Source organism: Antennarius striatus, chromosome 11 (assembly GCF_040054535.1).
Source record: "Antennarius striatus isolate MH-2024 chromosome 11, ASM4005453v1, whole genome shotgun sequence".
Lineage (NCBI taxonomy): Eukaryota > Metazoa > Chordata > Actinopteri > Lophiiformes > Antennariidae > Antennarius > Antennarius striatus.
Genome location: NC_090786.1, coordinates 18,638,621 through 18,653,251, shown reverse-complemented (window position 1 = coordinate 18,653,251; position 14,631 = coordinate 18,638,621). Strand labels below are relative to the sequence as shown.

General features: G+C 49.3%; 1 pseudogene; it reads left to right on the top strand.

Moving 5' to 3' along the window:
• Positions 1-1,061: 1,061 nt before the first annotated feature.
• The window catches only part of LOC137604115 (uncharacterized), a 359,372-nt pseudogene continuing 345,802 nt past the window's right edge, over positions 1,062-14,631 (top strand).

Genomic DNA, 14,631 nt, shown 5'->3' with positions numbered 1-14,631 from the left:
TATTTTCTGTTATTTATGCTTAAAAAAAACTATTCGCTCTTGTACTCTGCATCAGGGATCCTGGCCTTGCTTTTGCCTCACTGCTTAAAACAGACTCAAAATAAATGTTTTTTTAACTGCTTGCATTATTTGAGCCAAAGCGATCAATAGAACATCCAGCTGATACAGGTTACTGCCACACCTGTGTCATACTGCATCAGCCAAAATATGGAGAACCATCATCAGAGATCACATCTCTCTTTCAGTCTACAAAAGCTCCTCATATAAACCAATAATTAATAACCCTGGGTTATTTGTGGTCCTCAGAGTAGAATGGGGTGCCAGTCTCAGTCCAGGAGGCAGACTTCCTTATTAAATTACAGGAGTAAAACATTCTTTTGGATAAAACTTTTGGTCAAGATTAAATTATAAATGCCCCTGGTGCTAGTCCCATGGGACTAGACTGCAAGGAAACTTCCCATGATGCCCATCTCCCTTTCCTTCTCTACACATTCATGTACAATTAATGCAAATTAATAACTTGGCTTCCTCGGGAGCCTTTGTGATTTCTTGTCACAAAGGCTCCTCAGGTTCTCATGTATTATGGTCAAATCAGTCACAACCTACAGACCTGCAGACTGGTTCTCTACAATGAACAGGCCATTGTTCACTCTGGAGAGAGGAAAAGACGTCTATCAAAAGAAAGGAAAAAGGCAAATCTATTTCACCTGGAGAAATTCAAAGCTATGAGTGGAGACAACTTAGTGTACATCCATATAGCTGCATACCAGAGTTTTGGTTAAAAACAGTAGATTTAATCATTGTTTATTCAGTGGTACTGCCAAAAGTACAAAAGACTATGTGATTACATAAAAAATTGGAAATGTAAATGTAAAATGACTGAAATATAGTGCAGACGAGTAAAAAGTATATTTGCCACCAAAGTTGGCCTCCTCTCAAACCACAGGCTGATCTGTAACCTGCCACTCTTATCTAAGATCCTAGAGAACGTAGTGGCCAAACAGCTAAATGACAAACTGTTAGAGAACAATCTATTAGAGGATTTTCAGTCAGGTTTTAGAATGAACTATAGTACGAAGACTACACTGCTAAAGGTCACAAATGACCTTTTAATAGCGTCTTCTCTCTGTTCTAGTCTTATTTGACCTGAGTGCATCATTCAATACTGTTGACCATTATATTCTTCTAAAGAGATTGGAAGAGGAAGTTGGGATTAAAAACTTGACTGGTTTAGGTCATATCTGTCCGACCAATTTCAGTTTGTCCATGTAAATAATAAATCAGATTGAGAGACTCTCACCTGTGGAGTACCTCAAGGATCTGTTCTGGGGCCAATTCTGTTTAATTTATATATGCTACCATTGGGAAATATTATAAGGAAACATAACATTCATTTTCCTTGCTATGCAGACGATACGCAATTATATTTATCAATTAAAACAAATGAATCTGACCAGCTAATTAAATTGAAACCTGCCTCATGGATATTAAATCCTGGATGCTTCACAATTTCCTAATGTTGAACAGTATCAAAACTGAAGTCATTAGTATTGGGCCTAAGCATCTTAGAGATGATTTCTCTAATATTGCAATTCACTTAGATAGCATTGCTCTGTCCTCCATCAATGAAGTCAGGAACTTGGGAGTGATTTTTGATCAAGATCTGTTCTTTGATCCTCATATTAAGTCTGTGTCTTGGACAGCCTTCTTTCACTTACGAAACATTGCTAAAGTTAGAAATTTCTTATCCTTTAAAGACACAGAAAAAATCAATAAATTCTTTGTTACGTCTAGATTGGATTACTGCAATTCCTTATTAGCTGTTCAAGGACTCAAAATTACTTCAGAATGCAGCTGCCCGCTTACTGACTCGAACTGGGAGGAGAGACCACATCTCTCCTGTCCTAGCATCCCTACATTTGTAACGGGTGTTGTTTGGACCCAAATGCAGTACTCTTTTGTAGAGGAGATAAGATGAAGCTTACTTCAGCCGAGGCAGGACGCCCTGAGTTCTGGAGAGCTGGCAGCACGAACTGTGAGACCGACGAGGAGTGAGCCGAAGAGAGGTCGGGGCAGGCAGGGAGGTCGAAGCCAGGTGAACAGTCCGTGAAGGCAGAGGTACCGTTGAGGAACAGGCAGGAGAAGAGACGAGGCCAGGCGGAGGAGTCGAAACCAAACGAGCAGGCAGATACCAGAGGTGCTGAGGCGAAGCACGAGGTCAGGGACAGAAGGCAGGTGAGTTTACCGGGAGGCAGACGAGGATGGCAGGTCAGGGACAGGCAGAGTCGATACCGGAAAATCAGACAGGGAAAAAACGCTGGAAAGTCTCGCATGACGCTGAAGAACAATCTGGCATGGAGTGAAGGTGCTGGAGAGACTAAATGCAGGCTTGATTGCAGTGATCAGAAGCAGGTGAGCAGCATGGGCTGAAGCAGTAGGCGTGGCCGGCAGGTAGAGTGGAGCAGAGTGAGGGAGAGTGGAAAAATACTGCAGGGGTGTGACAGGAGGGGAATGAGAGGCGGAGACTGTGACAGAACCCCCCCCTCAAGGGACGGCACCTGACGTCCCAAAACTGCCGCAGAGGAACCGGGTGGGTGGAGGGGGCCAGGTGGAGGGCTAGAATTCTTCAGAGGCCTCTGTCCTAGTCTCGTCGTCCGCCGAGAGAGAACTGTCCCCCTCCGAGGCTGAGCTGACGTCATCCCCTGTAGATGCCCCAGATGCAGGAGGAGACCGAGTGTTGCCGATGGGACCCCCTCGTTCAGAGACAGTGTTGGAAGGCTGGTCGGGGTGTAGGCGATGAAACTCCTTAATGAGTCTAGCATCCAGGATCTGACGGGCCGGGACCCATGACCGTTCTTCCGGACCGTACCCCTCCCAGTCGACGAGGTATTGTAGGCCCCTCCCAAGGCGACGAGAGCGTAGCAGGCGGTGCACTGTGTAAGCAGGGGCCCCGTCAATGAAGCGAGGAGGCGGAGGTGGCTGGGAGGCAGGTTGCAGAGGACTTTCCTGGAACGGTTTGACCCTGGAAACATGGAAGGTGGGGTGAATCCGCATGGTGCGGGGCAACTTGAGCCGAACAGCCACAGGGTTTACCACCTTCTCGATGGAGAATGGCCCAATAAACTTGGGGGCCAATTTCTTGGACTCCACCCTCAGTGGAAGGTCTCGGGTCGACAGCCACACCTTCTGTCCCACCTGGTAGGGGGGAGCCTGGGATCGACGGCGGTTGGCGGCTGTCGTGTACCGGTCAATGGCTCGCAGGAGAGCTGTCCGAGCCTGCGTCCAGGTCCGGCGGCAACGGCGAATGAAGGCCTCCACGGAGGGGCAGACCGCCTCTTTCTCCTGTGCAGGAAAGAGGGGTGGTTGGTAGCCATAGGCGCACTGAAATGGGGATAGGCCGGTGGTAGAGCTGATGAGGGTGTTATGGGCGTATTCCACCCACAGCAGTTGAGTGGACCAGGAGGCAGGATTCTTTGAAGCCATGCAGCGGAGCGCTGTCTCCATCTCCTGGTTCATCCTCTCGGACTGGCCATTGGATTGAGGATGAAACCCGGAGGACAGGCTGGTGGAGGCTCCCAGGAGGCGGCAGAATTCTTTCCAGAAAGCAGAGGTGAACTGGGGTCCTCGGTCTGAGACCACGTCGGATGGGAGGCCGTGGAGCCGGAACACGTGCTGCAGGACCAGTTCAGCGGTTTCTTTGGCCGAGGGGAGCTTGGCCAGGGGCACGAAATGGGCCATCTTGGTGAACCGGTCCACTACTGTCAGGATGGTGGTGTAAACTCCTGACAGTGGCAGCCCGGTGACAAAGTCTAAAGAGATATGGGACCAGGGTCGGTGGGGCACAGGCAGAGGATGCAGGTGCCCGGCGGGAGCCCGGCGAGGAGCCTTGTTCTGACTGCAGACTGGGCATGCGTTTACAAAGTCTTTGATGTCATCATCCATGGAGATCCACCAGAACCGCCGCTGCAGAACCTCCTTGGTGCGGTGTATTCCGGGATGACAGGTGAGTCGAGAAGCGTGGGCCCACTGTAGAACCTCAGACCTTAGCTGCTGGGGAACGAATAGGCGGTTTTGGGGGCAGGAGCTGGGCCCCGGCTGGTCCTCCAAGCAGCTCTCACGCGCTCCTCCACCTCCCAGGTGAGAGCGGCCACCAGATGAGAAGCAGGAAGGATGTTGTCAGGACTAGAGGGGGCCTCCTCCCCGCCCATGAATTGTCGGGATAGGGCGTCAGGTTTTACATTGCGGGAGCCTGGCCGGTAGGAGAGGGTAAAACGGAATCTGGCGAAGAATAGAGCCCACCGGGCCTGACGGGAGTTCAGTCTCTTGGCTGAGCGGATGTACTCCAGATTCTTGTGGTCAGTCCAGACGAGGAAGGGGGTCTTGGTTCCCTCCAACCAGTGGCGCCACTCCTCCAAAGCCAGCTTCACCGCCAATAGTTCTCGGTTCCCAATGTCATAATTAATCTCTGCTGGGGACAGACGCCTGGAGAAGAAAGCACAAGGGTGTAGTCTTTGATCCTTGGCAGAACGCTGAGAGAGAACGGCCCCTACCCCCACATCAGAGGCGTCGACTTCCACAACGAATTGTCTCTCAGGGTCAGGGATCAGGAGAATGGGGGCCGAGGTGAAACGCCCTTTCAGGAGCTGGAATGCCTCCTCGGCGGCCGAAGTCCAGTGGAAAGGGACCTTGGAGGAGGTGAGGGCAGTGAGAGGTGCTGCCACCGTGCTGTAGCCCCGGATAAACCTCCTGTAGAAGTTGGCGAACCCCAAAAAGCGTTGCAGCTGCTTGCGAGAGTCAGGGACAGGCCAGGAGGCGACAGCTGAGACCTTTGCGGGGTCCATCTCCATGCGGTCCCGGCCAATGATGTAACCTAAGAAGGACACGGAGGAGGCATGGAACTCACACTTTTCGGCCTTCACAAACAGGGAGTTCTCTAGCAGGCGCTGCAGCACCGTCTGGACATGGAGGATATGTTCCTGCTTGGACCGGGAGAAGATCAGGATATCATCTAGATAGACAAACACAAACTTGTTTAGCATGTCTCTCAGCACATCATTGATGAGGTTTTGGAACACAGCCGGGGCATTGGTGAGCCCAAACGGCATCACCAGATATTCGTAGTGTCCTGTAGGGGTGTTAAAGGCCGTCTTCCACTCATCTCCCTCTCGGATCCGCACCAGATGGTAGGCGTTGCGGAGATCCAGCTTGGTGTACACGGTGGCCCCTTGGAGCAGCTCAAAAGCTGAGGCGATGAGGGGGAGAGGATAGCGGTTCTTCACAGTGATGTCATTCAGACCTCGGTAGTCGATGCACGGCCTCAGAGACCCATCCTTCTTGTCGACGAAGAAAAACCCCGCTCCAGCAGGTGACGAGGAGGGTCGAATGATTCCGGCGGCCAGGGCATCGCTGATGTAGGTCTCCATGGCCTCCCTTTCAGGTGCGGACAGCGAGTAGAGACGGCCCTTGGGGGGTACAGAGCCGGGAAGGAGGTCGATGGCGCAGTCGTAGGGCCGATGAGGAGGTAGAGAGGTGGCCCTCGCCTTACTGAACACCTCCCGGAAGTCGTGATAGTCAGAAGGCACCATGGAGAGATCAGGAAAGGAACAGGGGCTGGCAGACGGCGTGGGGGCCCCCAAAGGTCTGAGGCAGATCTGCTGACAGGAGGGACTCCATCCCAGGATGGACCCCGTGGACCAGTCTATATGGGGGTTGTGGCGTCGAAGCCAGGGGTAGCCGAGGATGAGGGGAAGATTGGGAGACCTCAGGATATGAAACCGGATGGTTTCACGGTGTGTGCCAGACAGGAGCATAGAGATGGGGGCAGTCTGATGGGTGACAGTTCCCAGGAGATGACCGTCCAGAGCGCTGGCTGGCATGGGGCGAGGGAGAGGATCTCGACTGATGTCCAGTTGACGGGCGAGGTCCTCATCCATCAGGTTGACGTCTGCCCCCGAGTCGATGAAGGTGGCGAGGGTGTGGGACCCCCTACCAACAGGAGCTGGGCATCAAAACAGAGGTCGTGGGCTAGGGGCAGAGTTCTGGGACCGGCTCAGCAAAATGCCCCCTTCTACTGCTGAGCCCTCCCTTTTACTGGACACCGGGAGACAAAATGGCCAGCTTGGCCACAGTAGAGGCAGAGATTTTCCCGGCGTCGTCGTTCTCGTTCCTCTGGTGTAAGGCTGGTTCGCCCCACCTGCATGGGTTCCACCCCCCCGTGCATAGGTTCAGAAGAGGGAACAGGAATGACTGGGACCCTATGTGAACGAGCAGAACGCCGGGGATCACCTCTCTCACGGCGTTGTTCCTTCCTCCTCGTCTGTATCCGCCTGTCCAGCCTCGTAGTCAGCTCAATGAGACCGTCCAGGGAATTGGGAAGGTCGAACGGAACCAGCTCATCCTTTACGTAAGGAGCCAGCCCATTTAGGAAGGCGTCACATTGGGCAGCAGCATTCCAATCGCTGAGACGAGCCCGAGTTCTGAAGTCTATGGCATAGTCCGAAACTGTCCGATCTCCCTGCCTCTGACTCATGAGTCCCCCTGCTGCATCAGGACTCAGGGAAACGGGTCCGAACACCTTGCGAAGCTCCTCACCGAAGGCTTGGAATGTGGCGCAGGCAGGCGTGCCTCTCTCCCACTCCGCCGTCCCCCACAGACGTGCTCTACCAGTGAGGTGATTGATGGCGAAGGCGACTCTGGCCCCCTCTGTGGCGAAGGTATGGGGTTGCAGGGCAAACAGGATTGAGCAGTTCGTCAAAAAGGGATTGCAACCCTCAGGATCCCCATCGTAGCGCTCTGGTGCCCCCACACGGGGCTCAGATGTGGAGCTTGATGCTGGCACAGGGGTGGGAGCAGGAGGGGCCGGAACTGGGACCGAAGCAGCGTGTTGCGCCATGGAAGCTGCCATCTGCTGTACCTGGGCAGCTAGCGAGGTTAGCGCTCGTTCCAGGGATGATGCAGACTGAAGAGCCTCTGCCGCGTTGGAGACTAACAGAGACTCATGCTGCTGAAGCATTGCCTCCACGAGGGCTAGGCGAGACTGGGGGGATGTGGGGTCTGCTGGGTCCATTTCTGGCCAGATTGTACTGTAACGGGTGTTGTTTGGACCCAAATGCAGTACTCTTTTGTAGAGGAGATAAGATGAAGCTTACTTCAGCCGAGGCAGGACGCCCTGAGTTCTGGAGAGCTGGCAGCACGAACTGTGAGACCGACGAGGAGTGAGCCGAAGAGAGGTCGGGGCAGGCAGGGAGGTCGAAGCCAGGTGAACAGTCCGTGAAGGCAGAGGTACCGTTGAGGAACAGGCAGGAGAAGAGACGAGGCCAGGCGGAGGAGTCGAAACCAAACGAGCAGGCAGATACCAGAGGTGCTGAGGCGAAGCACGAGGTCAGGGACAGAAGGCAGGTGAGTTTACCGGGAGGCAGACGAGGATGGCAGGTCAGGGACAGGCAGAGTCGATACCGGAAAATCAGACAGGGCAAAAACGCTGGAAAGTCTCGCATGACGCTGAAGAACAATCTGGCATGGAGTGAAGGTGCTGGAGAGACTAAATGCAGGCTTGATTGCAGTGATCAGAAGCAGGTGAGCAGCATGGGCTGAAGCAGTAGGCGTGGCCGGCAGGTAGAGTGGAGCAGAGTGAGGGAGAGTGGAAAAATACTGCAGGGGTGTGACAGGAGGGGAATGAGAGGCGGAGACTGTGACAACATTGGCTCCCGATTAAATCTAGAATACAATTCAAAATCTTTATGATCACATTTAAAGCTCTTCACTGTAAGGCTCCATCTTACATTGAAGATCTCATTGAAGTGTATCACCCTCCCAGGGCCATTTGATCCGAGGATGCAGGATTTCTGGTGACCCGTCATGCAGAACACTGACTCCCATCATGTTCCGTTATAAAGTACATGTAAATTCACGTTGCACATATTCGTCCGACGACTTTCTTTTTTTTCTCAACATAGTTACTATGAATTAAAATATTAAGAAAGCAATCAGATGATGTACCATCATGACAGGCATAAATCGACCACTGAGTGCGCAAATCCCATGTAGCACAGGTAGGCTAATTGATGTAGCGTGATCACCTGCAGCCAGTGATGGCTAAGGGGGGCGTGTCATCACGAATTGACATGATGTGTCAAACGTACACAGTGATTCGCGTATGTTCGGCAAACGTGTCGGGTGTTTTGTCTTGACCTCCGTCTCCGCCAAACCCCTGAGACCGCCTCACCGAACGTTCGATCGAACCTAGGTTAAGAACCACTGCTCTAGAGCTTCTGTCACTTCTCTTTCTTTGTCTTTCTCAGCTTTTATAATTCACTACTGCTGTTAAATCACACCCATTTTTGCAAGATACTGCCACTGTTTGCGCTTTTGTTCAACAGGTGGGGAACACGCATGGAAGACAAGAAATTGAAAGGCCTGGAAATCCCGCCCCCACTTCAGCAGCAGCTCACTATGTACATTAAACTCAATCTGGCCTATCTGCCACCCCCTCTATCTCTCTTTCTCTGTTTTTTTCCCTTGACCTATCTCTATCCCCAGTGTATTTCTTTTTCCCAACCAACAGGTCAAGGCGGATTACCACCCTCCAGGAGTTTCTTCCTCAGTGAGGGAGTTTTTCCCTGCCACTGGTCGCTTATGCTTGCTCTGGAGGGCACTGTTGGCTTTCTGTCTGTTAAGCGCTTTGAAATATATCCAGATGTGATTTAGCACTATATAAATAAAAGTTGATTGACTGATTGAAAGTTCAGTAGAATCAATGTATAAATTTGCAAAAACAACTCAAATCAAAATTAAATGCTTTAATATCGTACTGTCAAGGAAAGGAAAGGTCACACTGTATGGTAATACTAAGACTGGCTTTTAAATTGATGAATTACATATACATTTATTCCACAAGATAGCAAGGTCAGCAACAAAATACACATTTAAAACTAAATTGAATAATGTGAATTATGAGATGTGCAGTGATAATAGCATACCCTACTGACACGTTTAATACAAATCTTTAACACAGAGTCTGTGGACCAGTGGTTACAACCTGCCAAGCTATAAACCCAGTTTTAGAGGTTCTGTATCTACACACCCAGAGTGAGTCACCATTAAAGTCTTTCGTCATGTATATGAAATGCTTTCTGTGGTCTTGTTGCCAGTTAATATTTTTAATAAAAATGGACTCTACCTACATGACATCTGTCTCATCTAACTAGCCACTTAAAGTGTTTCAGAGAATTGTTCACCACTAATGCACACACATATCACATATGGAGGGTACTACCCGTTCTTCAGTAGCACTCATCGTTCACTCACTAATATGGAAAAGCCATTGGGAGACATTGGGCTGTCTTTCATTCAGTACGTATCTCTAGGACACTCAAGCATGTAGTTAAAGTCAAATTCAACTTTATTGTCAAGTGTATCATATATGCACGACATACAGCACAGATGAAATTGCAGTCCTCTCTGACCCACGGTAAACAGGCAGTACAACACGGGCAGTACAACAGGCAGTATAGCAAAGGAAGAACAACAGGAACTACAACAGGCAGTACAACACAGGCAGTAGAACAGACAGTACAGCACAAAGTATGAGACGAAACACAAGGGATGATAAACATCTCTATATGCTCTCTAATCCTGTAGGGGAAGTGACGTGTGAGGTGAGGGTAGAGTTCAAGACTGTGTCAGGGGGCAGAGCAGGAAGGGAGTGGAGCCTCATGACCGCCTGGTGAAACTGAGAAACTGTCCTTGAGTCTGCTGGTTTTGGCCCGCAGACTCTGCAGTCTCCTACCTGGTGGCAGCAGGCAGAAAAGACTGTGAGAGGTTTGGGTGGGATCACCTGCAATGCTGATGGTTTTGCGGGTGAGGCGGGTGTTATAATTGTGTGTGAGGGAAGGGAGAGAGACACGAGTGATCTTTTCAGCTACTCTCAAGATGTGCTGCAGGGTCTTGCGGCAGGAAATGGTGCGGGTGCCGTACCACACAGTGATGCAGCTGGTCAGGATGCTCTCGATGGTGCCTGTGTAGAAGGTGAGCATGATGGGGGGTGGGGCTCTTGCTCTCCTCAGTTTGCGGAGGAAGTAGAGGCGCTGTTGGGCTTTTTTGGCCAGTGTTGCAGTGTTGTGGCCCCAGGACAGGTCCTCGAAGATGTGCACACCCAGGATCTTGGTGCTGTTGACCCTTTCCACTGCAGCAATGGTTAGTGGAGGATGCTGGGTGCATGCTCTCCTGAAGTCCACAACAATCTCCTTCGTCTTCTCAACCTTCAGATGTAGAGAGTAATGTGAGTAGGTGGATGACTGCTTGACTTTCAGAACCGCAGCACCCACTGAACAAAGTCTGCATTTTTTTGGTCTGTGTGACGAGTATTACTCCCAAAGGTCACAACAAACTCAGTTAATGTGTTTTCCATGGAAGCATGAAGCTTGTTTGACACATTCTTCATGAAGAGAGAGAGAGAGACAGAGAGAGAGAGAGAGAGAGAGAGAGAGAGAGATAATACTACTTTTTTGTGTCACTCAGTTGACTTGACATCTCCTGACCACCCAGTTTCAACTGACACTCCAGTATTTCCTTACTCTAGTACTTCTTCAGGGGGTCCTCCACACTAGGAGCCGTGTCCAGTCTACTGGTGGAGCTGCTGTCCTTGGGTCCCCTTGACTTGGCTGGCTGGGGATTCCTCCTTTCTATGTGAGGATCCATCTGTCTGATGTTGTTGGAGGGCCAGGGTGCTGGTCCTCCTGATGGCGCAGATTTGGGCTCCTTCATGTGCAGATAGCCCCATTTCCTTGATCACCAGCACCATTCCATGTCTATGTATTGTGTGTGAATGTGTGTGAATGTTTATTGTTTTTACATCCCGCTTCACAGCGGTGATGTATTGTAATTGTCAGCGTTTGTGTGTTCGTCCATTCATCCGTCTGTTCGCCTGTCCGTTTGTCCTACCGTTAGTTAGTCCACCAAATAGCTTCGCTACCATTGCAGATAGAAAGATGAAAGAAAAAACACATTACTCGGGCGGCAAAGGGGATGAAAATGTGATAATGACCTTGACCTTGATAAAACTTGGTCAAGGTCAAATTTCAACTTTTGTACTCTCAGGAACCGGATAAGATAGAAAGACGAGGGAGAAGGCCAGTGTGAGCAATACCATAGATCAAAGCTAGTGCTTTGATCAATGACATTAGATCAGAGCACTAGCTTTGATCTTTGACTTATGCACGTCGGTCAGGGTAAAATTTTGAATTCAGGTGAAAGCAGACATCAGGAATGTGTTTACCATTTCGTGGGATGTCGCAGTCTGTGAATGCCTTGGTTCTTGTTAATTCTGTAAAGCATTTTGTGTTACATGTATGAAAGTTGATTTAAATATGATTTGATTGGACTTTACAGTTGAAGTGAGAATCCCAACCCACCATATCTGCATATTTATTTTCTCCCAAAACATGCACACCACAATGGCAAAATAAAATTTTATAGCACTTGTTGCAGTTTATTTTATTTGGACAGCTCGATTTGTGATCCAATCAATATAGCATTGCAGTTTGAAATGACTCTCACTGGATTGAAAGGGAGGTGTGATTTGTTGTGTGTCTTGTTTTTAAAAACAAATAAGGGCTACTGGTCATTTACAATGTCATTCTCAAAATTCACGTTCACAAAATATAGCTGTTAAAATGAAAACTTCATTTTTCCCTAAAGCAGTGTGGCTGGTGAGTTTCCGTGTGGCATTTATTTGGCTGCATGTCATGTCGTAGACATAGCCAATATACACGGTTGCACACAGTACAACACATATCAACATTACAAACAACACAAAGTCCACAGTGATAACTCCAGAATCTCATCCAATAGGCTTCCTCAGTTCTGAAGGTGGCTTATTAACCCTGTGGGGTGTGGTCAATGCTATTCAGATTTCAACGACAGTGGTTGAAACCCATCTGACTCCTCAATGATGGTTGTTGGGGGTTCCAGGGGGTGTCAAAGGGGGCTTGTTGAAATGCAAGTTTCACTGAGCCTTTGTGTAATAATGAGAGTCATTAACATGAGACACCTCACCTTTCGAAAGGACCTGATTGTAAATGGGTGATGTTGCAGGTGATTTCGCAGACCACCCCCTCAGTTCAGAGATGGCTTCTCCACTTTGACATGGATGGCTTCTTTCACTCCTCTCTCAAACCATCTGTCTTCCCTGTCCAAGACCTGAACGTCTCAGGAGGTGGAGCCTCTGCTGTGCATTCTTGATGATAGCAGTGGTGTTGTCAGACCAGGAGATGTCTGAGGAGATGAGGACGCCGAGAAACCGGAAGGTTTGGATCCTCTCCACACAGTCACTGTTGATGTAGAGTGGGACTGGGTCAGTGTTGAGCCTCCTGAAGTCAATGATGATATCTTTGGTTTTGCTGGTGTTCAAAGCCAGGTTATGCTCTGAACAGTCTAACAACTTCCGGACCTCCTCTCTGTTGGCTGTCTCATCACCTCCAGAGATGAGACGGACCACTGTGATGTAATCAGCAAACTTGACTATCAAGTTGCTGTCGTGGGTTGGGCGGCAGTCGTGGGTGTAGAGGTAGTACAAGAGGGGGCTCAGCATGCAGCCCTGTGGGGAGTTGGTGCTCAGTGTCTGTGTGGTGGAGAGGTGGGGGCCGAGCTTCACAGTCTGGTGTCGGTTTGTGAGACAGTCCTTTATCCAGGCACACGTGAGAGGGGGGAGACCGAGGGTGACGAGTTTGTTAATGATGATAACCAAAGGCTCCTAAATTGTGTTTCCCACAGCCTTGGAAAGTTAACCAGCAACACTCAACAATGTGACATGCAATATGTGCATAATGTGACGTGGTCCCTTCATGAAGAGGAGCACTCCGCCTCTTGACCGTAGTTCACTGGGACAGGCTCAAGCAACACCCGCAACCCATACTTCAAATAAGCTGCTGAAGATGAGACGATTTCAATTGTCTCATCTTCAAGAAGGTTAATGAATGAATACTCTTAATAGCACATAAATCACATTATACAGTACCATTAAATCCTTGCATGCAGGTTAAGACGAGAACGAATTTGCATGCTCTGAGCATCTGCAGTTCTAGTTTGCTGAAATGTCTCAAAGGACATGGTGTCTATCCATGTTTGCAGATGGCAGAGAAGATGTTGACAGTAATGTAGCCGCAAGAGGGCACAAGTCAGTGTCTTATTGTGCCGGTCACAAGCCCGAATAAATACAGAGGGTTGCGTCAGGAAGGGCATCCAGCGTAAAACCTTTGCCTAATCAAAGATGCGAATCAAACCTATGACCAAACAAGGGGCTTATGATGACTTGTATGCTAGGTTGGACGATAAGGAGGGAGAGACTGATCTACGGGTTGGCAAGACAGAGAGATAGAGATGGGAAGGACGTGCAACAGGTTAGAGTGATTAAGGATAGGGACGGAAGTCTATTGACAGGTGCCAGTAGTGTGATGGGAAGATGGAAAGAGTATTTTGAAGAGTTGATGAACGTGGAAAATGAGAGAGAACAAAGACTAGATGAGGTGCCTGTTGTGGACCAGGATGTAGCAAAGATTAGTCAGGATGAAGTGAGGAGGGCACTGAAGAGGGTGACGAGTGGAAAGGCAGTCGGGCCTGATGATATACCTGTAGAGGTTTGGAAGTGTCTCGGAAAGGTGGCAGTAGAGTTTCTGACTGGGTTGTTCAACAGGATCTTAGATAGTTAGAAGATGCTTGAGGAATGGAGGACAAGCGTGCTGGTGCCCATTTTCAAGAACAAGGGAGATGTGCAGAGTTGTGGCAACTACAGAGAAATTGAGCTGATGAACCATACAATGAAGTTATGGGAAAGAATAGTGGAAGCTAGACTAACTATTGAACATTTGTGAGCAGCAGTATGGTTTCATGCCAAAAAAGAGTACTACAGATGCAGTATTTGCTTTGAGGATGTCGATTGAGCAGTACAGAGATGGCCAAACGGAGCTGCATTGTGTTTTTGTAGATCTGGAGAAAGCTTATGACAGGCTTCCCAGAGAGGAACTGTGGTATTGTTTGAATAAGTCTGGAGTGGCAGAGAAGTATGTTACAGTGATGCAAGGACATGTATGAGGACTGTAAGACAGTGGTGAGGTGTGCTGTAGGTGTGACAGAGGAGTTCAAGGTGGAGGTGGGACTGCATCAGGGATCAGCTCTGAGCCCCTTCTTGTTCGCTATGGTGATGGACAGGCTGACAGATCAGGTTAGACAGGAATCTCCATGGACTATGATGTTTGCAGATGACATTGTGATCTGCAGTGAGAGCAGGGAACAGGTGGAGGAGAAGCTAGAGAGGTGGAGATTTGTCCTGGAAAGGAGAGGAATGAAGGTTAGCCGCAATAAAACAGAGTACATGTGTGTGAATGAGAGGGACCCAGGTGGAAGAGTGAGGTTACAGGGAGAAGAGATCAAGAAGGTGAAGGATTTTAAGTACTTAGGGTCAACAGTCCAGATCAATGAAGAGTGTGGAAGAGAGGTGGAGAAGCGTGTCCAGGCATGATGGAACGGGTGGAGGAAAGTGTCAGGTGTGATGTGTGATAGAAAAGTTTCAGCTAAAATGAAAGGAAAGGTGTACAAAACTGTGGTGAGACCAGCGATGTTGTTTGGTCTAGAGAT